At 55.0% G+C, this 25181-nt stretch overlaps 1 protein-coding gene across 4 annotated transcripts in view; it reads left to right on the top strand.

Annotated features, from left to right (window-relative positions):
- The first annotated feature begins 11455 nt into the window (after window positions 1-11455).
- DAGLA (diacylglycerol lipase alpha) overlaps window positions 11456-25181 on the top strand; it is a 59003-nt gene continuing 45277 nt past the window's right edge. For 2 of the 4 annotated variants that reach the window (XM_079105138.1, XM_079105136.1), the window contains exon 1: window positions 11475-11594. The gene's annotated coding sequence lies outside the window, so the exon portion shown is untranslated. Of the gene's footprint in view, window positions 11595-11672; window positions 11907-25181 lie in introns of those variants that run through there. The other 2 variants (XM_079105135.1, XM_079105139.1) reach the window with 2 other exon arrangements.

Raw genomic sequence — 25181 nt, 5'->3', positions numbered from 1 at the left:
GGATGGGAAGAGGGCACACACGTGCCACGGAATGCAGCTCTGGCACACAAGACGACACCAGCAAAGGCTGAAGACCTTGTGCTAAGCGATGCGGACAGACGGGAAAGCTGGAGGACCGCAGGGCGGCCCTTAGGTGAACGAGTGGGACAGTCGGATTCATAGATATGGAAAGGAAGACCGTGGCTTTCCCTAACTGTGGCTGTTAGGGGCTGTCTGGGGGATGGGGCTATTGTTCAGTGGGGACAGAGTGTCAGGCAGGGTAATGGGAGTCCTGTGGTGCGAGGGGCACAGCCGCACAGCAAGGTGAGCATACCCAAAGCTCCGAGCTGCACATTTAAAAGTGGTCAAGATGGCCAACTTCATGCTTTGCATTCCTTACCTCAATTTAAAAAACAAAAATTATAATTGTCCCCTGTATCCATGGGTTCATTGTCCACAGAGTCAACCAAGTGTGGATTGAAAATATTCAGAAAAAGCTGGGCACGGTGGTGCACGCCTATAATCCCAGCAGCTCAGGAGGCTGAGGCAGGAGGATGGCGACTTCAAAGCCAGCCTCTGCAAATTAGCGAGACCCTGTCTCAAAATAAAATATATAAAAAAGGGCTGGGGGTGTAGCTCCGTGGTTATGAGTCCCTGGGTTCAATCCCTGCTATCAAAAAAATTTTTTTTCAGAAACAATTGTGTCTGCACTGAATATGTCACCCTTCCCTGAAGAACACAGAATAACCCATACTCACAGCATTGACAGCGAGTTAGGTATGGCAAGTCCTCTGGAGATGGTTTTAAGGATATGGGAGACACATAGGGTACGTGTAGGTGTCGTGCCATTTGATACGAGGCTTGAGCGTTGGTGGATTTCAGTGTCGTTAGGAGGTCCTGGAAGGGGTTCTGAGATCCAAGGCTGCCCTGAGTGTTCCTGGATTCGCCCCAGGCCCCTCAGCATGTGCCGTTCTGAGAATCCCACCGCAAACTTGCCTCCAGAGCTCTGGGGAACCCTTCTTTTAAAAAAAAAAAAAAAAAAAAATCGAATGTATATTTTCAGTTGTCGATGGACCTTTATTTTATTCATTTATTTATATGTGGTGCTGAGCACTGAACCCAGTGGCTCACACATGCCAGGCAAGTGCTCCACCACTGAGCCCAGCCCCAGCCCATGGGGCGCCCTTCTTGAGGCCAACTCAAAAGACAGGGCTCTCTCTGAAAACCGCTCCAGTCCCTGGGGGTCCCATTAAGAAGCGCTGTTCCTCCTGACTTTAATGAGGAGCCTGTCTTCTGGCCCCAAGGAAGGATAGTCCCCAAGGGATCAGTCCTGGGTTTCTACTCACAATGCTCAGGTCACCTTGGAAGGTCCCCGAGCCCAGGGCGAAGGGTCAGGGAAAGCACCCACTATGCATCCGATTCCTGACCACCAGGCAACAAGGCCGATATCCGTCAACCCATTTTCCTGACTAAGAAACCAAGCCTCAAGCAGGTTCCCACAAACGGAAAAGGGGGTTCAGGATTTAGAACTGGCTCCATGTGCCTTCAGATCCCAGTTGTGGACCTTCCAGCCCATGACTGGCCTGAGGAAGAGCCAGCTCAGTGAGCTGGGCGGCAGCACAGTCCTTTCTCAGAGGTAAGGGCAGGTGGGAAAGAAGGGACAGAGCCCGCGCCTACCAGAATAGACGTCTGGCCCCTGCCCGGGCCGGGCTCTTCACCCGATGTGCACTTGGTAGAGGAGGTTTCTGGCTGCAGGGACCCCATGCCTCCTGTAGGGTAGCTCCACTCTCCCTCCTTACTGCCAGAGTCACCTTGACCCTTCCCGGAAAGGGACGCTTTGAAAAGAGAAAGAGGGGTGGGGTTGAGGCGTCACTCAGGAGCGCGGAACAGGGCAGGGGTACTCCTAGTAGGACTGAGTGGCGAGTGCTAGAGTGGCAATCAGATGTTTTAGTCCTGACTCAGCCTCCACCTTGCTGTGCAACCTGAGGCAAATCCCTTACTCTCTCTGTACCTTTGTTTTTTTATCTGTAGAACAAATGGGTTGGAATTCATGATTTCCAAAGGCTCATCCACTGATCACACAAATATTGAGTCCCTACTTCAGCTACCAGCCAAGCTCTGAGCTAGTGGGGAAGACAGATACTGATAAGTAATAAAAAGGTGCCATGAACTTTGGGGGAGAAGTTTAGAGGGGCTGCAGGAACCCAGGGCTAACATTCAGCCCAACCTTGGGGATTGGCTGTAAGATTGAATAGCAACCCTGGTCTCCCCTGGGCTTTACCCTGGAATCCTAAGTCACTCCTTGTTCTCCAAAATCTCCAGATCCCCTGCTTCCTGCCTGGAGTTAGCGCATCAGGGGCTTCAGATCCCAAATGAGGGGCTCTCACCCTTGTCTTCCTAATGAGCCTGAAAATAGACACCAACTGTCGTTCTGGCCAGCATGGTGGCGCATGCTATAATCCCAGCAACTTGGGAGTCTCAAGTAGGAGGATCAAGGTCAGAGGTCAGCCTCAGCAACTTAGTGAGGCCCTAAACAACTGAGTAAGACCCTGTCTCAAAATGAAAAAATAAAAAGGGCTGGGGATATAGCTCAGTGGTACAGCATCCCTGAGCTCAATCCCTAGTACCAAAAAAAAAAAAAAAAAACACGAGAAAACCAAAAAAACCTGTCATTCTCAAATCCCAACTCCTCAGAACCAAGCAGAAGGAACCAGGAAGAAGCCAAGGCAGAAGGTCCCTCTGCAGCAGGGTTTGCAGGTAGGGAGAGCTGAGGTGAGGCCCCGAGGGCCCCAGGGCTCTTCTGCAGGTGGAGCAGGGCAGGGGCAGCTTGGGCAGTGAGGAAGGGGGTCCCTCTGGCCCAGGGGTCCTCAGCTGTGGGCTGGAGTTACTTGCAGAACTTTAAAAACTCCAGATGCCTGAGTCTCACTCCTAGAGAATCTGCTGTCATTGGTTTTGGGGTAAAGCCTGGGCAGGACAGGTTAATGGATTAGGTTGGGAATCAGTGACCTAGCGGAATACCAGAGTCTGCACAGAGGCCAAACAGGTCAGAGGGTGGCCAGCTCCGTCCCAGGAGCAAATAGGCTGTGCTCTGGACAGTATGGGCATGGATCCCCAGAAGGGTAGTGGAACAGGGAACAACCCCACCCCCACTCCAAAGCCCAGCCCCAGAAAAATTACAGGATACCCAGTTACATTGGAACTTCAGAAGGATGACACATTTCAGTGTAAGTATGTCCCGTGCAGTCATTGGGTTGAATTTCTATTTTAAAAAGTGGCTATCATGTATCTGAAATTCATAATTGTATGTCCTCCTTTTTTTTGTGCTAAATCTGGCCACTCGTATCCCACCCGCTACCCAACACACACTGAGCCCAGAGACAGGAATCTGGATTTGGGGCCCAGCTAGGTTTTAACACATTGGTGGCCTTGCCAACGCATTGCCCCTCTCTGCGCCTGTGTCAGGTTACCTACTGTTAATATCCCCCCCCCCCCCCGCCTCAGGGGCCAGACCCGGAAAGACACTGAGCTGTCTGTAAAGGGACAAGGGTCTTTCTCACTCAGAAATCAGCATTTTCCTCCTGCGGTTGAACTCACCTGAATAGCTTTCAAAAGCCTTCTTGCCCTGGGGCTGCTAAAGTGTCAGGAAAGCCCAGGGCAGAACTTGAGCCAGGAGACTCCCAAGGTACTGGTCTCTCTTTCTCTCCTCTCTTCTTCTTTCTCCCTCCTCTTCTCACTCTCTCTGATATCCTCAGGGCACCCAGACATTTCCCAGCCCTAATAAACAGAAAGCCTTCATTCCATGTCACCAATTAGTGGTTGTGGGCCTACTATGTGCCAGGTAAATAGCCTACTAAGTGCTGGAGATATGATGTTGACCAGTTCTTGCCTGCATGGAGCTTCTAGTCTGAGGGTGAGGCATGAGGGGACAAAGTTAAATAATCACTAAGACGAGGACATTGTGGTAAGGGCTCTGAAGGAAACGGACGGTATGCTTCGAGAGGGCCAAACAGTGTGCCTGACCCTCTTCCTCCTGGAAGTGTCCTTTGAACAGTTATCTAAGGGGCAGGCCGAGGAGGGCCATCGTAGAAACCCGGGAGGCAGGGCAGGGCAGAGAGTGGCAGGCGAAGAGGACAGACAGGTTGCCTGGGTGGTGGACAGGCCAGTGGTGCGGGGTGGTGGAGACCACGTGAAGAGGTTGAGCCTTCCCTCATTCTCTGGCCCAGCAATTCCAGTAGCTTCCTGATACTGCTCGACAAATCACCCTGACTTTGGCAACTGAAAACGAACCTATTATCTTCCACTTCTGAAGGTCAGAAATCTGAAGGGGGTCTGACTGGGCTAAAATTAGGGTGGCAGCAGGCTGTGCTCCTTCCAGTGGGTCAAGGAGAAGCCCCATCACCTTTCATCTTCCGGTTCCTAGAGGCCGCCACATTCCCTGGCTCGTTTTCGAAGCCAGCCCTGACTGGCCGAGTCTTTCCCATGCTGCCCTTCTCTGCTTCTGTCACTCTCCTTCCCACTTCCGTTCTTAAGGATCCTTGGGATAACCCCGGATCTATCCAAATAATCCAGGATATTATCACTATCTCAAGGTCAACTGATTTTCCAACTTAATTCTATCTGCAGCCTTGATTTTCTTTTTCATGTAACCTAATATATTCATAGGTTCTGGAGATTAAGATGTGGACAAAAGACCATTATTCTATCTACCATGCTGTCAAAGGAAAGGAAGTGCAAGGTCCAAGAGTAGGAACTCTTGTACGAGAAAGTTCCTAGGAGGCTCAATCCATTCCTGCTACTACAGCAAGATATCTTAGGCTGAGAAATATATCAACATTAGAACTTTATTTCTCACAATTCCAGGGACCAGAAAGCACAAGATCAAGGTGCTCACAGATTCATGTCTGGTGAAGTTTAAACTCTTTGTCTTCAAGGTAGTGCCTGTTATGGTTTGAATTTTTAATGTCCCCTAAAAGTTCACGTGTTGAAGACTTGGTCCCCAAGCCAGCAATGTCCAGAGGTTGTGCTTTGGTGATGTGATTGGCTCCTGAGGGCTCTGACCTCATCAGTGGATTAATCCATTTGATGGATTAACAATTTGAACAACTGGGAGGAGGTGAAAACTGTAGGCAGGCGAGGCATTGTTGGAGAAAGTAGGTCACTGGGAGTGGGAGTCTATCATGTTCCTGGCCCCTTCTCTTCTCTCTCTCTTTCTTTCTCCTCCTTCTCTCTCCTTCCTGGCTGCCATGAGCTGAGCAGCTTCCCTCCACCACAACACACCCTTCCACCATGATGTTCTACCTCAGCTCAGGCCCAGAGCAATGGAGTCAGCCTACCAGGAACCTCTGAAACCAGGAGCCAAAATAAATCTTTCCTTAAGTTGTTCATGTCAGGTATGAACAATGAAAAGCAGGCTAAGACAGTGCCTCTTGCTGTGCCCTCACAGGGCAGAAGGGACAAAGCAGGCTAGCTAGTTCCCTTGTACCATGGCCCTCATGGCGTAACTACCTCCCAATGGCCCTACCTCTGAGGAGCATCACCATGGGGGTTAAGTTCCAACAGATGAATTGTGAAAGGACACATACATTTCAACTAGAGCACAGATTTATTCATAAGAGCTCTGAATTGGAAAAAGACTTGATATCCATCAATAGCAAAAGAGACTAGAAAATTAGGGTTTATTCATCCAATAAAATATTGCATTGCCATGAAAAAGAATGTGACCCCCAATAAGAAGGATGGAGTTCACAGAGTAAAGTCGAGAGAGAGTGAGCAACAGAGGGTGCAGAGTATAGAATTTCATTTTCAAGAAGTTCAGAAACAAACAAAACCAATCCATGGCTCCAAAGTTCAAATAGTGTTACTTCTGAGAGGTAGATATTGACTATGAAGGACATGAAAAACTGGAAATCATTCTGAATCTTCATCTTGGTGTAGTCACATTTATGTATGTGTGTGGAAATTCACCACGCTGCATGCTTTACCATGTATGTCTTGTACCTAAGAAAAATTGGAGTCTATCCCGTGTGTGTGTGTGTGTATTCCTGGTTCTAAGGCTTCAACCCAGGGCCTCCCATGTACTTACTGGGCAAGTGTTTTAGGACTGAGCTCTGTCCCCACCAGAAGGAGCCTGTCTTTTAGGAGCATTGGGAAACTGCAACAGGGTCTTAAGCAGCAGGTGACATCTTCTCTGATGTTCATTTATAAAAGGGTGATCTATCTTCTGGGTGGAAAATAGATGAAAAGAGAGAGAGTCATTGCAGTTTCCCTGAAGACAAACAAAGCTGCCCTGGACTTAGAGAGGACTGGTGGAAATGATAGAAGTGGGTGGTTCAAAGATATTTGGGAGGAAGAATCAATAGGACAAGATTTAGGAGGCAGTTGAGTAGATGAATGGGTGACAGGTAGAAGGAGTGATGGATGGACGAATGGACACGTGGATGGGTGGGCAAATGGGTGGAGGAGCAGGTGGGTGGCAGAATGAGTAGGTGGGTGGAGGGGCAGACGTCCTTCGGAGGACAGACTCGACTCTGGTGGTTGGTGTCCAGAGAGTGGAGATGAATCACGCTAGTCACTAACACACAAGCTTTCCCCCGAGGCATCTGTGTTTACACTCTTGGAGCTCCCCAGTGGCCCAAGGAGAAAAACTAGTTACTACAATGCCCACGGGGAGCAGAAACTTACAAATAGGCTGGTCTGATGAGATGCAAGGATCTCCCAACCCTCTGGGCATTGCAGGGAAAGTGCTGGAGGTGCACAAGTGAATGGGGCTGGGGGATGCAGGAGGCAGAAGTGGAAAAACCTTCCAGAACGCCCCCTTGGAAGCAGGGGCCGTCTCTCTCCTCTCCATCATCACTGCCACCACCAAACCACCATCACTATCTCCTCCCCAGCATCTCCAGCATCACCCTCCGCACTCCGTCCGTCATGTCGATCTGTTGAGTCTCAGAGGACTGCGCATCGTGGTAACTCAGGTCAAAGATGCGGGCTTGCACGCACCCCTCTGGTGGACGGGAACGGCCTACCTCTCGGAGAGGACTGCAGGCTATCTCTGCAGTGGCTGACCTTCCAATGCCTGAACTGCCAGCAAAGGCATGTGGTTCAGCCCCACGTGCAACCCATTTGCCCAGTAAATCCCTCCCTGTTACTTCATAGCAGCAGGCAAGCCAAGGAAGTCAGGGCAAAGGCCTGGCCATGCCGGGACAGCAGCTGTTTGCAGAGGCAAGAAGGTCTGAAAATCTACCAGGGGGTGCCCCAGATGATGATCCGGAACTGGCTCAAACCAGGTTCACACGCATTTCCTAGACCTTGCAACTGGCTAATTTTTCTCCCTGTGGGAGTCTGACAGCTCAGCCTCCAGAGCTTTCTCTCCCCTCCCCAGGCAGGCTGAGTCTGCTTCATGGGTAAACAACAGTCCCCTCGTTGTCAGAGGCAGACTTATTTACCTGGTGGTAGGACTGAGCAATGCCTTCCGCCCACCCCTATCAGAGGCGCCAGGACTCAGGGTGGGGGCCAGCGCCCTACAACACTCAGGGATGAAAGACCTAGCCTCTGGGGGCCGGCAATGATCTCACACCAGCCATGGGGATCCAGGGCTGGGACTGCAAAGTCACAGTCACTAAGTAACTCCAAAGCCTGTCTGGACTTTCTACATCTGGAAAAGGCTCAAGTCATCATGCCCCAGAGCTGTGATTTCATCCAGTTATTCTACACCCTAAACCCAAACTAAAATAGAGTCATTGGATCTCCCTCCACCATGAGCGGACACCTAATACTCTAAAACCCTGCATGCTTTGAACTCCCCCCAACTCAGCCATGTGTCCTGGTCCTCCCTCCCTCAAGCTCTGAGGGAAGGTGGTCACTCAATTCCTGCCTCCACGCGGCGGGTGGTGCTCAGCTCAGGAATTCTGCAGTTTTCTTTCCTCAGGCAATTCTACCCTACTGCAGTCAATGGCCAAAACCATCCCGGTCTGCAGCTGCTGGGAGCTGAGGGTCTGCAGCAGGGTACAGCTGCGCCAGCTGTCAGAGATGGATTACGTTCTGAAGCTCCACCATGACTCACATTCCAGCAGAGGGGAAAAGTTCTCCGTTGTCTTTGGGGTGCCAAAAATCGCCTTGGTTTTGTCTTGCAAGATGTTCAGCTTGTGGAGCGTGGGGCAGACGGAGGAAGGGGGTGGGGAGGAAGCAAGGGGAGCAGATCTGTCTCCAGCCGACTGTGCCTGTCACACACCCTCCATCGCCTCTAATAACAACACTCAGCATTTAATCAGCCCCTTTGTGGAAGCAGGCGATGTCACACTCATTAATTAGTTAATCCACACAGTCCCCTGGGAGGAGGAGCCATGTTATTATCCCCACTGGGACCCACAGGGAAACTGAGGCCAGAGTGGGAATTTAGCATGGAGCAGAGGGAACACAGCCCAGTAGCTGGGCCAGGACCAGTCTATGGCTTGTTGTTGGTTCCAGTGACCTCACTCCAGTCTACCATGCCCCTGGTGATTATCTCCAAAGGCCCCTGGCCACGCTCTGTCAGAATTGGGCCAATTCTCCAAGAGAAAACCATGGTGTTAGAGCTTCATAGCTGCAAAATCAGGCTGTTCTTCTAAGGGGTCTCAGAAAGAGGGGTGGAGGTGATGATAGCATGCTCCACCACCATCAGAATGTTTGCTACCTGTGCTGGCAATTCTGGGATTGGACTGTGGCTTTAGAACTGAAGGGAGGATATTTCCACCAGAAGGCACAATCGTGGTTCCACTGAGTTGGAAACTGGGACTACCGCCCAACCACTTGGGACCCCTCACCCTGAGTACTGGGGATTTAACCCAGGGAGCTCTATCACTGAGCTACATGCCCAGCCCTTTTTATTTTTCTTTACTTTAAGGCAAGGTCTCATAAGTTGCCCAGATTGTCCTTGAACTTGAGATCCTCTTGTCTCAGTCTCCTGAGTAATGAGTGTCTGTGTGACCGGCTGTTTGGGGATCTTCATCACATACACGAGGGTAAGTGTGGAATCCGGAGCCTCATGGAGTACCTTCTACATCCTTGCCCCTGGTGGTAAATGTAATGGAAGCCCGTTCACCATTTTGCAGCTGGACTCACCAAAGGCTCAGCCCTCGAGGGTAAACACTTAGGTCAGTCTGTGGGCAAAGAACCCTGATCAAATGAGAGGCAGGCAGGAGGCAAGCCTGGGGAATATACTCCTCCTCGGAGTTTACCAACAGTTACAACAATAGAGAATGCAGCCTTGGGGCTGGGGAGGTGGCTCAGTTGGTAAAGTGCTTGCCTTGCAAGCATAGGGCCCTGGGTTCAATCCCCAGCACTGCAAATAAAAAAAAAAAAAAAAAAAAAAGAAAAGAAAAGAATGCAGCCTCAACCTGACTGTCCTCATTTGTCACTAGAGTCTAAATAATTAACTACTTCTTTTGTCTTTTCTTAGGAGCAGATGCTGGGGATGGAACCCAGGGCCTTGGGCAGGCTAAGCATGCATTCCACCAGTGAGCTACACTCCCAGTCTCTGTCTTTGTAAAATTGGAATGATCACAATTTAAAACATTTTTTATCTTTTCCTTTCCTTTCTCCCAGTGTTTATGATAACACTGTTTCTGAAGTTGTAATGTGCATACAAATCACCCGGGGATCTGGTGAACAGGCTGAGAGTCTTGGGCCTGAGATTTGGCATTTCTAACAAGCTCCCCAGTGGTGCCAATGACACATGGAGTTACTAGAGTTCAAAGGATATGTGGTGGTTGTTAAATGCACCCTTTAATCCAGTTGTTGAATGCCCAGATGAAATCACCCCAGCACTGAGGAGGAATAGACATCACTGGAAGATCTTGATTAATAGCAGTCTCATCAGTCTGGAGGTGGCCAACATGAATTATTAGAGTTTGTGGGTGAGGACAACTTTGGATGAATGGGAAGGAGTGTGTGTGCGCGTGTGCATGTGTGGCACATGTGTGCATGTGGACTTGTGTGGGTGTGTGTGCACGGAGCAGCTAAGGGGTAGACTGTAGACCATCTTTGGAGTGGTTGCTCATGGTTTCTCCTTCTTTGGGGACTTCTCTCAATATGGGAGAATGGGCCAACAGGTTTGTATTACACAGTGCTTTCTACCTCGGCCATAGCTGATTGATTACAGTCCATGTTAGACCGATAATTCTTTTTTCCGGGAATTTGGAACTTTGAGCAAGGCAACATTGTCTGTTTTGATTCTGATGAATTGCAAAGATCTAGTAAAAAGGCCCCGGGACTGCAATTGCTACTGTCATTCCCTAAAGCCTTCCTGAACTATGGTGGAGGATGTTACTGCTCCTGGAATTCCTTGAGGTGTCCCCTCTCCCCATTTTCCTTTTTTACTGAAGCCACAGGGTGCCTTCAAAATAACCATAAACAACACAGACTCCTCCCAGGAGCGGCTGGCTGCACCTGCTTCGACAGAGGAAAGACTGTCCTGGACTGAGTTTCGCTTTTAGCCAGATGCCCCAGGCCAGGCGCCACCTCCACCTCCCTTATACTCACACATGCCCTTATACTCAACCTGGGGCTCCCGCTCACACTGAACCGCAGGCAATCACCCTGACTTCCTGGGATGACAACAGGACTCAGGAAATGTGTTAGAGGCACTACCTCTGTCTGAAGCGTGTCACTCCTCTTTTTGTGGTTGATGATTTTCTGCTGACCTTTGAGACCCGGTTGAGTCATCCTGACCTTCCAGACCCACCCCCTAGTCTCGCTTCAGAGTCCTTTTTAGATGGGGTCTGTCGGCCCGCTGCCGGGGCTCAGCTTAGCCCCCATCCGTCTGCCTCCCCCAGCAGACTGAGCTCCTTGAGGGCAGGGCCCCTGCTCTGCTTCTCTGTGCCCACCCACTCGCTCAGCTCTGCACAACGCATGGGCATTGCAGGGCCCCTGCTAAGAGCCGCTTTCAGCAAGGCGCGTTAAGCGACTTACAGCCCAGAATGAATGGGCGTGTGTGAAGGAGAACAGGAGGGGCGATTTTCTGCCTTTGCCAGTGACCAGGCGCCCCTCTGGATATCAGGCACGATGCTGGACGTTGCGGGGGGCGAGGGTGGGGGTGGAGGGAGGACACATGGTGATGTGCTCCGAGCCCTAAAGGAGCTGCTCCGTCAGCCCCGGGAGGTGGAGCCATCTCTTTCCTCCCTCCCAACTCCAGTGATCCTACTTGCTTTTTTTCCCTCTCCCACGCTAAACCCGGTCACGCGGGGCCGGAAGGAGGGGGACCCAGGCAGCTCCCATCTCCAGATGCAGTGCGGCCGGCTGGGTCCTCCCGGCTGCCCCCGGAGCCCGGGCCAGAGCCCAGCGCCCACCGCCCCCACGTGCGGCCCGCGCCCGCCAAGGGCTCCGCTCGCTCCGGCCTCGGCGTCGCTCCCCTCCCTGGCGCCAGGGGGCGCTGCCGCCCCACGGCCGTCGCCATGGTCACCGCTGGCGGCGGAGTGGGGTTTACGTAAAGGACGCAGCGTCCCCCGGGGGGCGGAGGCGGCCTTCGCGCCGGCGCCGGCGCCCTGCGGAAGCGGCGTTAGTGAATCGGGGCCTTGGGGAGCCCAGGATGGAGGTGGCGGTCGCCGCGGCGGTGGCGGGCCGAGCCCTGCGGCGGGCGGGAGGTAAGGGGGGCCTGGGGCGCGGCGGGCCGGCCCCGGGCGCGGGCGCGGTGCAAGCGGCGCGGCGGGCTGGGCAGTGTCCAGGGCGCGCGGTGGCCGACCCGACGGGCGGCTGCCACGCGCGCCCGTGGCAGGTGTGAGGTCCGCTTAGCCCCTGGCACCGTGTGGGGACGGTGACACCCGTGGCACGGGTGTGGGCAACGTGGGTCCGGCACAGGCAGTGTGGTTTTCCTGGCACGGGTGTCAGAAGACTCACCCCCACGTTGGTGTGGTGGTGGCCGCCCAGGTGCGAGGCGGTTGCAGCCCTCTGGACAGGTAGGTGATGAGCACAGCCCTCCTGCTGCCTGGGGGAAGGTGGACAGCTGGTGCTGGCATGGTGGTGCCTCGGCATGGGTGTGAGGAAGTGCTGCCACTGCTTAGGTGCCGGGATGGTTCTGGCCTTGGTCTTGACATGGTCTGGGATGATGGCACTGGGGGCTTGAAGGATCCGGGTCTTCAGCATGGCAGGAGTCCCTGGCATGACTCCCTTCAAGAAATGGCCTCGGCTCAATGCAATACCGGGGGCATGTCTGGTGCTACGAGGGAGAAATTGGTGGCCCTCAGACTCTGGATGGATAGGAAGGTTAATGCTCACCCTTTCATTCTGCAGATGATGAGGGGCTTTGCTTCTGTCAGGGGGTCCCAGCTCTAATGCCTGTTGGGTACAATGGACTGAGGGCTGGAGAAGGTTGGTGTCCTTTATAATGGACATGAGAGACACCAGGAGATGTTTCCACCACAGGGTTTCTGATGGTGACTCAGAGACCAACCTAGGTACTAGTACTGTCTGGGGGCATGAATTCATGCAGCTTCTGGAAGATAGGAAGGGTGGATGGTTCTCAGTGGTGATCCCCGTCACTGAAGATGTCGTGAGAATGCTGAAAGTGCCGAGCGGTGTCAGTGGGTCCGGGGGCTGTGCGGTGCACCGTCTGTCTCTAGTCCCGCAACTCTACCTTCTCATGGAGTTGGTGGGTTCTCTGCAGGGTATTTGGGAGTTATCTTTCTTCTTTGATGCTTAGAAACCTTTGGGTCCAGAGGATCATTTGTGGGATGCTTGGGAGGTGATTCCGTAGCCATTAGGAGTGTGCTAAGATCGAGTGTCCCCTCGCCAGTCCTTTGGGAATCTTTGGGTAAGGGCTATGTTCAGTGTCTCAGGGTGTCCTACTTCACAGAGGGCCAGTTTTCAGACCCCCAGAGAAGTCTTGGGATGTGGGGGACATCTTCCAGTCTTTGTGGATCTCTTGGGGGAAATGGCATCTGGGGTAGCAGAATAAAAAGGGTGAGCTTGGGAGGGTCCAGGGGAAATATTTTAGGAGCCCAAAAAGATGAGGTTGAGGATATTGGAGACTAGGGTGGCAGGTGATCACTGATGTGCTAAGGTGGAGATACTGCTGAGTTCCCTGAAGCTGAAGTATTGCCCAGTGCATTTGGAGTCAGATAACTTGAATTCCAATCTTGGTTGTGTGACCTTGAGCAGGTGACTACCTCTCAGAGCCACTTCACATGGTGATCGGTAGTCCTAGAGAGTGAAAGGAGATGGTGCAGGTGGAAACCCTCTGTAACAGTGAAAGGCTGTACAAAGGTCAGGGATTCTCTTCAGGTAAAGAGACTAGGGCAGGAGGCCGGAGGCCATAGGAAATGGAAGTTCTGGAATGTGATTCGGGAGGAAGGGAGCCGGAAGGTCGAGGGCCTGTCATAAGGAATTAGAGGCCCTGAGCGTACATGCTGGTGGGGAAAGTGGGATCTGTTGACACTGTGAGTCAGCTACTGAGCTGGAACCAGGCCCCAGGTCTCCCGAGGACGGTTTCGAGTATGGCCGCAGCAACAGTGGAGTCCCGCAGGAGTGGCCTAAACAGGATGAAGCCCTTTGCTTGGGCTGCAGACATGTCTCATCGTTTGAGTAGGTCTGGAAGGTGTCTGTGGCTGACAGATCTAGGGTACCTGTGTGGGAGGGAGATTGGGAAGTGTGTTTTCTCTGGAGAATTCCCCTTGGCTCCGGGTTCTGAGATTGGGGGTAGGGAGCAGTCACATCAGCATTTTCGGGACTGTGGCCTGAAGAAAGTAAAGTGGGTCAGGGCATCCAGAGTGGGCTCAGGGCTGGGTGATCCTGTGAGGGAAGTTGAAGCCGAATAGCAGAGACTGGGGACAGCAGGTGATGTCCTTAGAGGGTGTGCCACGGGTGCAGACAGGTGGCTCTACTTCTGCCTGAAGGACCTTCCCAGGTGGAGAAGATGAGGCAGGCTGCACATTGCTTTGCTTTCAGCTACCACGACCTACATCCTGACAAGGGGCCGCAGCACCTGGATTACAGACCCTCGTGATTGGGAGGCTTGGTTCGGGGAATCCTGTTCTCTAGCATTCCCTGTGGATGTCTGCCAGAGCCAGCAACCCCTTTCTCAAGCTTGCTCCCCAAGGCAGAAAGTTCTTGGTGTGTGACCAGGCTGCAGGGTTGAACCACTTGTGCAGACGGACATGGCCTTTCAGGCCCAGGGTGGTGAGCTGACTTTTCCATGCTGTGGGACTCGCCCTGTCCCAGGCTGCTGCTTGGATGCTGGCCTGGCGTTGCAAGGGCTTCCTTGGTCGTTCCTGGGTTGGTCTGAGGGGTGCCAGAGGCCTCCCGCACACTCTGCAGTGGCTTTCTCCCTCCCTAGGGAATCAGTTGGCACTTCAAGCTCCCGCCTGGAAAGCTCTCCAAAGTGCAGAGTCCATTAAGGAGGAAGCCTTCAGCCTCCCTGTTGTGCATATCCAGTACTCGTGTCCCCTCAGCTCACCCTGCACACCTCCGCCTGTTTGTTCTGATTTGTGGCTCAGCCTGATGGTTTTGGGCTCCAGGAGCCCTTTTCAGCCACCCCTTGCCATCTGCTTGGGATGCTGGGACTCTGCACAGCCGAGCTTGGCTGCAGGCGGGGCAGATCAGAAGACTCTGAGAGGAGGAGTTGGCCTCTGTTCTCCAAAGGCAGAGTCCAGCTTTCTTCCTGGACTTTCTTCCCAGTCCTGGGGGCTCGAGGCAGTGGGGAGCCCAGTCAGGTGGCCAGCCCTTGTCCTGGTGCACAGATGCTGGTTTAGACAGACTTCAGCTGAGGCAGGGGCTAGTAACGCAGGACTGGCCAGGAGGGCAAGCTGCATCTGGAGCTGAGATTTTGCAGCTCTTGTCCTCGCTCCCATTCTCATTTTCTTTATCTGTTTCTCCAAAAGTTGCTGTACTCAGCTCCTGGCAACCTCTCCTTCCTCAGCTGCCCATAGATCATGGTGCCTGGCTTCTCTACTCCAGGGGTGCCAAGGAATCAGACATCTCTGGCCAGAGGATGCTGACCAGAGCTGGGAGCACTGGGTCAGATGGCCACAGCTAAAGACACAGCCTATCAGGGGAAGCCACTGTCCCTGTTCTGTCCCTCTTCCCAGGCCAGAGGGGGACCTCGGCGTGTAATCACCTGTTGGCCCAGCACTCCATCTGAGTTAATTTCTCACCAGAATAGCTTTACAGTACACTCCAGTGGACCGGGCAAGTGGCGCTGAGGAAATATCAATGAGCGTGTGGTCAGAGGAAGATAAATCTTTTAGAACCGCGGAGCCCAGGACACTGGAGGATGTGGTTACCTCCCCCGCGGGCAGCGCTGAAAACTGTTTATCTTGATTATTTTTTTCCTTTCTGATAACAACTTGAGCTGAGCTCGGTCTTTCTGGGTCGCACTGGGAAGCGTCCGTGCACGTGGGCCTGGGAGACCCAGAAAGCTGCCTGTTGGCGGGGACTTCTTTGCTGCTGAGGAGTGCAGGGAGGTGCTTGGTGGGCTGAGGGGAGGGTGTCGTTCTCCTGGGGTGTGTTGCAGCAACACCCACGCCTCTGCCAGGTCCTGGTGGAGAGCAGGGACTGGGCTCTGGGCCGTTGGGCTGCCCGGGAAGTACACGCGTGTGCAGCCGCGTGTGCCCACAAAGCACGACTGTGGGAAGTGAGGGCTGAGGGGGCGTGGAGCGGCTGGTGGCGTGGGAATCTGTGGGCTCTGGTGTCTGGCTGGCCTGGTGTCAGTGGGTGTGTGGAGCAGGGCGTTGCTGGGTTTCTGGCGGCAGCGGGAGGGAACAGCGGAGCTGGAGGAGGCAGCCTGGTGGCTTGGGGAAGTGGGAGGGTGGGTTTTGTCCCTCAGGTGGTGTTCTCCTGAGAGGAGCCTTTCTGCTTTCTCGGGATTCCTTAGAAGGAAACGGGGGGCCGGAGGTGTGGCTCTCGAAGGCCATGTGCACTCCCTGGGGGTGTCGCACCCGCCTGCCTCGCCTGCCTCGGCGCACCTCCTCCAGCCACCTGGAAGTCAGCTGGGGACAGCCCACCTGATGACAGGGACAGCCTTGTAGCTGTGGCTGCTGTGCCAGGCTCTGCACACCTCAGTGTCCTCATCTGTAAGATGGGGACAGCCGGCCTTCCACAAGGGAGAATGGTGAGATTTCCACGTGGAACGCCGTGGCAGGCGATGGGATGAAAGGCGCGCTCAGTAAACATCTGTGCTCCTGCAGCCAGAGTCCTTTCACAGCGGGGGTTGCATCAGATCAGGTGTGACAGGTGCCCCGCTTGGTGAGGAGGAGTAGCTGCCCTGCCCTTGGACTGCACTCGCAGGACTGCCTTGGCCCAGGAAGGCCTCGCGTGGATTCCCGGCGCCGACTGTGGCTTGGGGTGGCCGAGGGCCCTGCAGAGTTGCTGCACGTACCAGAGCTGAAGTCTGCCTTCAGGGGCCGTCTTCGAGGAGACATGGGAACTTCTAGAAGTGAGTGCTACTGGAGGTCAAGGGGGAGGAGGTAACTTGAACCAGGCAGTCAGGGGAGACTCAGTGGCCCTGCCCCCCGGGCTCTCTGGAGCAGTGGGACCGAACACAGGAAAGTGGTCCCGGGAAGCACAGCCACCCAGGGAGGAGGAGCAGCCCCTGTCTGCGTGTGGTGGGAGCGCAACCCGGCAGCAGTGAGGGCCACCGTGGAGGTGCGCAGGAGCCAGGTGCCAGGGCAGGACCCCCAGACAGAGAACATGGCAGCCACTGACAGGTCCTGAGCAAGCGCGTGGGGCCCAGTGCCACCCCAGGAAGAGGCATCTGGGGGCAGGTTCCAGGGCTGCTGAGGGACAGGAGTGGCGAATGCCCAGGGGGGTTTCTCCACCCTGGGGAGGGAAGGGAGAGACAGAGCCCCACGGGTTACAGAGCGAGGCAGAAGCCGCCAGGTTGGTCAGTGTGGTTAGTGGTAGGTGGTCGTGGGGAAGGGACACTGGAGCCAGCGTAGGGGCCTCGAGTGTCTCTGAGATGCATTTCCCACTTGACTCAGCTGGAGACTCCCGGCAGTGCCAGGCTGGAGCGTGAGCCAGAGGCTTGCAGGGTCCCTGTGTGGCTGTTCGTGCTGCCTGCAAAGCTGTGCTCGTCCCCGAGGACCACTGAGGGGCTCCAGTGTTCCCAGCACTTATTTCCAGGCGTTTGATCATTTTCTCACCAAATTACCCCTTGAAATTTTGCCTGCCTGAGTTCAGCCCAGGAGGTTGCTATTCTGGGAAGTTTCATCAAAACCCTTTCAGTGTTGAGAGTTCTCTGAGCTGGGGGCCGGGTGGGAGGAGGACGGGCTTGTCTTCTGCTGGTTTGGGGGCTGCTCCTAAGAGCCGTTCCTGCACCTGAAAGTCCTCCTGGGCGAGGTGTCTGCAGGCCTCCGGGGACGGGAGGTGGCCTGGCTGCGTGACCGAGGCGGGCACTGCTCTCATTCATCCCGTCGGCCCCTTGTCATGTCTCTCCTGGAGCCATTTAATTAATTCATGATTGATGTTCCTAGACTTCCTTGAGGTTAATTTATTATTGATGTCCCTTCATCATGTACCATACACCCTTCACCCCCAGCACGTGCGCCCTCAGGGACAGGCTTGTGTGTGTGTGTGGTGGGCCTCTGTGGAGCTGCACCTCGGTCCCCCTGAGGACAGGATTCTACGCTTGACTTTTGTCAACCCTCTCAGGTTTAGGGGTCAGAGAGGGCATGTCTGCAGGAGGGCACAGATTAGCAGTAGTGATAACAACAGTGTCCTCCTGTGACTGCCAAGGGACTGGACCCAACTTGCAGAACAGAGGATCTCATAGGTCCTTGCAACTGCCACTCCCTCCCTCCATCCCATCTGGGAGACCGGAGAGGTTGAGTTACCTGCTCAAGGACACACAGTGATCCACGCCCTCCTCTCCTCCAGGCCCCACCTCCTCCGTGCAGCTTCTCCTGCTTCCCTGAACTGCAGGGCTGTCCACCTAAGGAACTCCAGTGTTCCTCTGAGAATGAGGCTCCCTTGCTCATTCATCCCTCATTGAAGAGGTAGGATAGTGGCAAAGGATCATGGGCTGAGCATGGCCAGCTCCAGCTAAGCACTTCTCATGCCTTATCTCCCTGCATCCCCTCAGCACCCCAAGGGGCACGTGCAGTGGACCCATGCTGTAGATAAAGCTTGGAATCGTGCTCAAGGTCATTCCCCGAGAGTTGCCAGGGCTGGGGTTTGAGCAGGGCAGCCCGCATCCAGAGGGCGTGCATACAGCTGTTCCTTGGGATTCCCTTCTGTCTCCTTGGCCTGCTATGTGTTCCAGCGGCACATCTCCTCTCCTGGCTGCTGGGCTCCCTCCTCTGCTGTGCAGAGCAGGAGTGCCCACTCCCGCGGGGTGGGTGGCTGGAGAGAGACAGTGTGGAATGTGGGGAATTCTGGGCCTGGATTCTGCTCCTGGTCTGCTGGACAACTTTAGATGAGTCACTGGCCCTTTCTGAGCCTCAGTTGCCCCCTTCGTATGACAACAGTGATGGTATTTATCCTCTCTCCTTCACTGGCTGGAAGGGACTCGGGGAGACCCTGCGTTAACCAGGGTTAGGATCGCGTGTGCGTGAGGTTCAGGAGCTGGCACGCAGGCCAGGAGTGCTTAAGTCTGGGCACATAACAGGCCAGACATCTGTACCCACCCTCCAGGCCACCCTGGACAGGCTGTGAGAGAATTCTGTGGCTTGCCAGCTGCCACGAACTTGCTGGAGGACCCTATGGGGCCAGGAGAGAAGTGGGAGGTCCCTGGAATAGGTGCCAGGTCCTGGTCCAGTGTCCTGGTGGCTGAAGAGCGCCTGGGTCGTTGGAGCAGTCTCTCGCGCTCTGGTTCTGGTTGTGAAGCTTGGGGGGTCCTCCGGGTTCTGGGCCCCCTTCCCCATCCTCTCCCATGCTCAGCCTAACTAGGTCGGTCGGGCGGGCTCGGTAGGGAAGGAGGATGGCTGGCCCAGCAGCTGCCTGACCTCCCCCAACCCTCCAGGCGCGGAAGCCTGGGGAAGAGGTGAGTCTGTTCCGGAAAGCAGAGAGACCGCCATCCTCCTGTGGCAGGGTTCCCAGGGCGCGGGCTCCCAGTCCTCTGCTTTCTACCAGCGCTGCTCCCAGAGAGCAAGAGCGAGTTTGGCGCCCGGCTGGGGCTGGGGAAGGCAGCCCTGCTGCGTGGCTCCTCCTGAGCCCTGAAGAAGAGGGCAGAGCCCGGGCTCACGGGTGGGGGCGGGGCGGGCAGGCCTGGCATCCTTCGCTGGAAATCTGTGGCTGGGCTGCCGTTAGGTGACGTTTTGTTTCATTTCCCAAGTTTCCGCCTCTGCAGGCTGGGATGACATCAGGCTCCTCTGGCACGCCCTGCAGCCTGCTCCCACTTCACCCAAGCGCCTCCGGGTCCTGGGATAGCCGGCTCCGTGGCTGAGCAGACTGTGCTGGCCTTGCTGGTCTCACCTGCAGGGCCCAGAACCCCCAGTGCCCTGTGGCCTGGGGAGCACCTGCACCTTCACCCTCTCGACTGCCTGTCTCCAAGAGTGTGCAGCCCTCAGCGCCCTGGATCATCTGCTTCTGATTCGTTGTCTCTGTCCGTAAGCTGAGCACAGCATAGGCCTTCAGACATGGGCTTGGCATGAGGACACAGTTGCATTTGAGTCAACTGCTTCTTTGACAGGACACTTGACCTCCCCGAGCCTCGGTTTCCTCATCTAAACAGGGGCTCTAACAGAACGTGGCACACCGGCATCAGATGAGAGCCACGTAGGAAGGCCGCCCAGTGCAGGAGCTGCACACACTCAGGACGTGTTAGATGCGATCAGGCATTACCCTGATTGCTTCTCTCAGTGTTCTCTGTCAGCGCCGGCCAGCGCTGAGGCTTTTAGGACCTTCCCTTTCCTGACGCTACCTCCTCTGCAGCTAGGTGACTGTACTACTCCTGAGATGCAGGTTGGCCCCCTGGGCTTCCCCGCTGCAGCCTCTGGGCATCTTCTCAGAGCTGGCAGAGGCCTGCCATCCCTCTGGCATCTCACCCTGTTCACACTCCACCCCTCTCTGAGGCTGGCTTCCCAGCCCCTGGCTCTTCTTGGTTTCTCTCCTATTTTGGTTTCCTTCCCTTTGGCGCCTCTTCCATCGGCTCTTTTCTTTGTCTGACTTTTCCTCCCCTGAGGCCTTTGGGAGAAGCCAGTTCCTTCCCCAGAGCCCCTCCACACCTCCCTGTGCAAAGCCCGCTGGGCCCCTGGGACTGTGGAACGATGGCGCGCCGGGCAGACTTTGCATCCAGAGAGTGGGTATCACGACTTGGCCTCATAGCCCAAAACAGTGCCAGCCTTGACACACAGGAGCTCTGTTGCGTCCTGGAGCCTTGGTCCGGGCACCTCTCCAGTGTCTTTGAGGAGGAGGCAGACCCAGCCTGCAGGGCCACCATGTGCCCACTGAAACTTAAGGTCATAGGTGCTGCAGGCCCTTCTCACTTCCCCGGGCACCAGGGAGAAGGCTGGCGGTCGAGCCCTGGATCAGTGGCGTGGACTCTTTCCTCTCATAGGGTCAAGGAATTTCTCCCAGGAGGTCATTCCAGTTTTACACCTTTGCAGAGAACTTGGTCTTCCTCCGACACCTTCTCTGGATGAGGCCAGATGGAGCAGAGATTAGTTCCGCCATTTGTGATCTCCCATCCACCCATTGGTTCCGGGGCATCTGTGAAGTGCCTCCTGCGTTTCAAGCTTCGTGCGTGGAGCTGAGAACAATACGGACAAAGTTACCAAGAGTCCTCTGGGAGGTCCCATTAATGACTGGCACATAAATGGATGTTACAACTGTGACAGCAGCCACAATGACACACACTTCCTGGGGCGTCCTCCCTGCCAGACCTCGTTCTGAGTGCTTTAAGGGAAGGTGACAGTTTCTGTTCTGGGGAAGCTCACCCCAGGCTCTCCACCTGGGACAGTCCCAGGGCATCCTAGGAGAGAGGCTCAGTTATTTCATAGCTGAGGTGTGGGTGGGGACCAGGGTCTCAGCATCCTTGGAGAACTGAGAGAATCTCCTAGAATCTTCTAGAGGCCTTGGATCTGCCACTGGTGTCTGTTTGGCCCCTGCTTTTAGGATGTTCCTTCTTGTTCTCCCCATCTTGTTGCATCAGGTCTGGGGACCCTGTAGGCTGTGGGAGGAACAGGTTCCTATAACATGTGGGCCCCTTTGGCTGCCCTCTTGCTGAGAAGACCAGCCTCCTCCACGCAGGCCAGGCTGTGGCTGAGCCGCCTGGTTCTCCCAGCCTGCCTCTCAGACTCCACGCCTCCCTGGCCTTGGCTGGTGGCTCTCAGGCTCACACAGGAGGCTTCCTCTCACCCCACAGGCCCCCTGCCAGTGCTGCTGAGCTGTTCCAGATTGTTCGCCTTGCTGCCTGCCTGCTATACTGCTCAGTTTAATAAGTAGACTAATGAAAGCCCTGGGCACCTCAGGAGCTGCCCTCTCTGTTTCTGGGTCCCTTTAGAGAGGTGTGCCCTCCCTTTCCAGGTGAACCCCATTCAGCAGGCTTCCGGGAATGGTAACTAAGCCGGGCGCCCAGCCCACCACCCGCTCAGTACTTTATGAAAGTTTAACCGTAATGGTGTAATGAACTCCCATCATAAAGCAGCTGGAGCAGTGCATCCTGGGATGTATAAATTATAGGAGTCCTCTGAAGTTGTAATTGGAAATGGCAGCAACTGGAACGTTGAAAGAGGCCAGCCTCGTTGGGCTGAGCACAGCTATTCTCTACTTCCTTTCAAAAGGCACATAGAACTGGGTCTGGCTGTGAAGAAAGAATGTCCCCAGACCAAACTGAGCTCCTGGCTCCTCCGCCCCAGATTCTACTTCCTGCCTTCCTGCCCCTGACTGTGTCTGCAGAGCCTGCAGGCTTTGGAGGGGGACCCCTACCCTGGCCCTGTGCTCTGGCTCTGAGCTACAGACAGAATGGGCTGTGAGGGATGAACAGGGGCTCTGAGACAGCCAGTGGGGTCAAGGCCAGCTCCATTGTCCCCAGGGAGTGCTGCCTCACAGTTCCTTTGCCTTCCCTGCATCTCTGCAGCCTGATCTGAGAACTAGAGAGTGAGCCCACCTCAAGAGTAGTTGTTGGGTGTTGGTGTGGTGGTGCACACCTGTAATCCCAGCCACTCGAGAGGCTGAGGCAGGCGGATCATGAGTTCAAAGCCAGCCTCAGCAATTTAGCGAGGCCCTAAGCAACTTAGTGAGACACTGGCTCAAAATAAATAAATAAAAAGGGCTGGGGATGTGGCTCCGTGGTTAAGGGTCCCTGAGTTCAATTCCTAGTACAAAACACAGCAAAAATGGTTGTTGTGATCTGAGCAGGACACTGCAGGGGTGCTTTGAGGTGTGGCTAGGCTGGTCTGGCTTCCTGTCCCAGCTCCTGCTGTTGGTACTTATGAATCTTTAACCAAGTAATTTAGCCTCACCTGTGGAATCCGGAATCATGGACTTCTCAGGAGTGTTAGGGAGACATGGGGTGGCATACGTCACTCATCCAGGACTCCTCACAGTGCTTCTTCAGTGGGCTCAGCTTGCTGATACAGGTTCCAGCTCAGGCCAGGTGGGCTCAGAACTGCATTTCTTACAGGTAACTGGCTGCTGCCGATCCGTGGGCCACACCGCAAGTGGCGAGTGGCGAGGGCATAGAGCTTGACCCTTAGGAAGTGCTCCCTGGGATTATCCTGTGAGGCAAATGGTGCCCGTTGCCAACGCTGCCCAGGAACTGCACAGGTGCACACGTGGGTGTCATTCAGTGGCTGGAGTGTGGCCCACGAACCAGCCTGGGGCAGGGGACAAATGGAGAACCTCAGGGCCCCACTGCTGCCTCTTCAGGGTGGAGCTCAGGAACCCAGCGCATCCAGAGCCAGGCATTCAGCTTTTGCAAGTGCGCCTGGAAGCACGCAGGGCTCGCCCTCCAGAGCAGGTTTTCTCCACGGGCAGGCCGTCAGAAATCTCCTGTGGTCGCCTGGCCGTGATGGGACTTACTAGCCTGCCCCACCCCTCCGAATCACTGAGTCAGACTGACCGAGTGGGAGCCTGGGATCTACATTCACGGGTTCTGTAACACCGCAGTTGGAGCATCACTGGAAATTACTCTGCCCAGGGGCTGCGGTGAGGGTGGAGCCACCTCTGCCGGCCCTCCACCTCATGCGACAAAGCTTTGCCTCTGCCCAGGGGAGAACCCGGCTCCGGCTCAGGTGCCGCCAAAGCCTGGGCCCCAGAGCTGCTCTGCCTTGGGCCCTGCTGCAGGGTTTTCTCAGTGAGGAGCCGACTGTCCACCAGGAGGGAGCGTCGAGTAGACCGAGTCGGTCAGTTATGTGGACTGCTCTGTAGGAAGGAGGAAGGACGCTGGTGGAAAACCGCTCGGTGACAAGTTCACCTCTACCTCCTCGGAAAAAGTGCTCGGTACTGAGTGGCCCTATATTCAAACTGAGAAAAAAGAGAACGTTAATAGTTAGAATTTTCTAGAGGGCTCCTGGGTGTTCTTTTGTTCTTGTTTAGTTGGCTTCTGTTTTCTGTGGAGAACATTATCTGGTAACGAGAATAAGAGAGCAGGTAGGTGCACACAGGTCTGCCCAGGGTCCTGGTCCACTTGCTCTGCCTGACGCCAGAGGCCTGCCCAGCCAGTGGCAGCCCAGACATCCGGGACCCTGCTCCTTGGGCTTTCAGGACCTTCTGATTGTCCCCTGGTCCCCAGCCTGTGCCTGTTGCTCCCATCCTTCACTGTTTTACCTCCTCTCTGCTGTGCTCATCCCTGGTAATGGCAAGGCTACCGCCTCTGTTCTATGAAAGAGGAAAGAGGGGGACAGGGAGCCCCTCCCTGACTCGCAGGGCTCTGTGGCAGGGTTCAGCTTTCGTCAGGGTGTCACTTAAGGCCCCAGACCTGAATCCCAGAAGCTACTAGGCACATGGGATGTGCTTAGGAGTAATGGTGGAATGACTGAGGCTTGGAATGACACCAGGGACAGGGCAAAGGCTCAAAAGCTGTGCGACCTTGGGTCCTCACGGTAAGATTCTGGTGAGTGGCATCTTGAACTCTGGTTTCCCAGGGCCGTTCTAACTCTGATCCGGGGAGTCGCACACCTTTTCACTCCTGATTTTTTTTCTTTCTTTCACCTTTTTTTTTAATACTAGGGATTGAACCCAGGGGTCCTACACCCCTGGTCCTTTTAAATTTTGATACGGGGTCTCACTAAGTTGCCCAGACTGGCCTTGAACTTGAGATCCTCTTGCCGTAGCTTCCTAAGTTGCTGGGATTACAGGTGTGCACCACCACAACTGGCCCCTGCCTGGTTTTCTAAGCAACTTGTGCTGCCCAAGAAGACCTCTTGTCCGTCCCAACTGCCCAGTGAGAGGGAGTTCCCACCCAAGTGGCTGCTCAGGGCACAGTCCTCCAGGCCAGGGCTGGATCAGAAGCAGCACTGTGTCCCTGACGCCTAAGAGCCAGGCCTCCTCCCCTGTGGCAGGAGGATTGCAGACCTGCTCTGCTGGACTTGGGAGTTACCCTGACTGCAGATCAGGGTGCCCAAGCCTTCTGGGGCCTGCCGCTGACCTCCCTGAGCCCTCTGCAGCCTGCTCTCAGGTGTCTGCCTTTCATTCTCTCCTAGCCAAAGCTGCCTTTATGATAAGTGCCCCCCGCTGGGCTTTGTGTCTGAGACCCCATTTCCAGCAGCCCCCAGCAGCCCTGAGAATCTGGCCCTTCCAGCTACTGTTTTCCATTGAGTGGCTCAGCAGGGAGGGAGGGTGGGAGAAATCCATTCAAACCGTTTGTTTGAAAGACATTTAAGTAAACCCATGAGATTTGTGTGGTCACATGTTTTCAGTCTTCTTTCAAAGTAACGGATGGGTTTCTGGATCTCTCCCACACCCACTTCCCTGCCTGAGAGTGCAGGAGGCCTGGGCTTGGGGAGAGCCATGGAAAGGGAAGCCCAGCCCCAGCCTGAAGATCAAAGCAGGTGGGGGGCTGGGAAACCTGCACATGAACTTCTGGCTCTGCCCCGGTTCTGCTCCTACTCCCGGCTGGGCTGGCGGAGGGGCTCTGGGTACCTGCCTAGGCACACCTAGCATGTGTACGCCTGCGATGCCAGGGAGCCTTCAGGAACTACCTCGTGAGCAGCCCAGGGCAGGAATGGGGAGCTTATGGGTGCTGAGCTCATGCCTGCAGGGACAGTGGTGGGGAGGGCGCCTCTTGCACAGGTGTGCTGCTGCCTGGCCTGGCAAGCTGTGTGCAGGGGCGGGCAGGCGAGGGGAGAGCGGGGAAGCCC

This window comes from Sciurus vulgaris (genome assembly GCF_902686455.1).
Source record: "Sciurus vulgaris genome assembly, chromosome: 11".
NCBI lineage: Eukaryota > Metazoa > Chordata > Mammalia > Rodentia > Sciuridae > Sciurus > Sciurus vulgaris.
This window is presented reverse-complemented; position numbering and strand designations above follow the sequence as displayed.